At 36.8% G+C, this 1,839-nt stretch overlaps 1 long non-coding RNA gene across 1 annotated transcript; it reads left to right on the top strand.

The window, feature by feature from the left end:
* The first annotated feature begins 601 nt into the window (after window positions 1–601).
* On the top strand, window positions 602–1,424 carry LOC149663460 (uncharacterized). The gene is made up of 2 exons (XR_016368533.1): window positions 602–662; window positions 746–1,424. It is a non-coding gene; the product is annotated as an uncharacterized LOC149663460 (long non-coding RNA).
* The last annotated feature ends 415 nt before the right edge of the window (window positions 1,425–1,839 follow it).

Here is a 1,839-nt window from a genome sequence, read left to right as displayed (position 1 = left end):
TTTCGCACAGCCACAGATGTTTCCTATTTCACTTTCGAAATAATTTAATTTATCATTAAAATACATCAAAAGCGCATACATATTTTAGAGTAATTGCAATTAAAGTTAATATTTCATTGAAACTTGTATTATAAACTAAATCCACACTAGATAAACCGTTAAATTAAACTTAATCAAGTATAATTAATGTGAAATTAACCCAAAACACGAATGCTTTTGGTAAATTCATGGATACCTCATAATTTAACTAACAAATTATAATTAAAACTACACTTATCTTTCACTCAGCCTCCATTTTCCTGTTTAATTCTTACACTTAAAAAATTTAAAATCATTTTTCCCATATTGAAAAGAGAGCCATTGAAAAGGCGCGAAATTTAAAAGTGTTTTGGGGGGAGGGGGCGGGGGTACAGTTTGTGTGCCTTTTTAACAGGAGTATTGTTACAATTGTAACACTACAGACCTTGTATTTCTAATGGAACCGGCAATACCGCAACGCTGAGCCGAAAAACCAGGATGGTAATTGTTTGGACCTATCGGGTGAGGACATTGGAGCACCAAAAACATACCGCGGTGTCACTTGTTGAACGTTCAAGCGACTTTCATCACTTTAAATCCCATGACCTGCTCAATCTGGCAATCTTTGAAAACTCAACTTTGAGGTACTTCCGGTCCCTTTTGATATACAGGGTCTTCAGTGTTGGAGCTAAGTATAAGAATTACAGTAGTTAGTCTCGTTTCCTAGCAAAATGCCAACCTGTTCTAACCAGGACAAATTGGACAGGATGTTTATTTTGGGTGAAGGTCGCAGTAACGTTCAACTAAAGGCAGTGCTTTATGCCGAACGGTTTCCACACCGACAACATCCGGTGCGAAGCACCTTTTCCGACATTGGCGAGCACCTCCGTGATTTCGGTAGTGCAAGATCATGAACGTAGAAGAGACTGTATAGTCTGTAATGAGGATATAGATTTTGACATCGTAGCACGTTTTGAAGCCAATTCATGCTAATAGTAGAGCGGTGGAACAAGAAGTTGCACTAAGCCATTCTACTGTTTGTGCCAGTTTACAAGGGCATCATTACTGGCATTATCATACCCCCTACATCAAGCCTTAACGGATGAGGATTTCCCAAGACGGCAATACCATTAGTCTTACCATGCGTCATGAGTTTACTGCTTGCAAATGTATTGCAAGACATGGACAGTCGTCTGGAAGATTGCCTAAACCACAATGGTAGAAACGTCGAATATTTACGTTGAGGTGTTTACCAAACAGTTAAGAGGTTGCAATTTGAGGCCCACGTTCTAAGACTAATCGTAGGACAGTGCTTTAAAATATTTTGTTGCATTCTCCAGTATTCTTTTTGTACCTTGTCACTCGTTGTCACTTGCATACAATAAAACATGAATTCTAAACATTTATTTACACCCTGTATAATTTAGTATGACATCACCCGTTGGCAGTATTGGGGGTTGTACATAAAGGAAGCTGTTGGTCTGATCTCGACACCACTGTATACGTATACAGTGTACGAAACAAATATTTTTCTTCCATATTTCAAATACCGTCGTTTTTAAGCTTCTTTCATAAATAAAGTGCAACATTATATGCTTATCGAAATCAATGTTATCGGATATAAGTTAAATGTAATTAACGATACTGAAGTACTTCTTTAAGCAATTAGAAATAGATCAACCTCAAATGTATGACGGTAAAGCAAACATAATTATTCAAAATTTAATTACATTAAGACTGAAGTAACAGATATTATAAAAAAACGTCTTGGTTTGGACCAAGGCCGAAAAAACAAACGTTATGTGTGAGGTTTATCAATTG

The sequence above is a fragment of the Phalangium opilio genome, unplaced genomic scaffold (assembly GCF_054372755.1).
Source record: "Phalangium opilio isolate 3A_F unplaced genomic scaffold, DU_Popi_V2 ptg000062l_1, whole genome shotgun sequence".
In the NCBI taxonomy this organism is placed as follows: Eukaryota; Metazoa; Arthropoda; class Arachnida; order Opiliones; family Phalangiidae; genus Phalangium; species Phalangium opilio.
The sequence above is the reverse complement of the archived record's forward strand: the minus strand, read 5'-3'. Positions and strand labels throughout refer to the sequence as shown.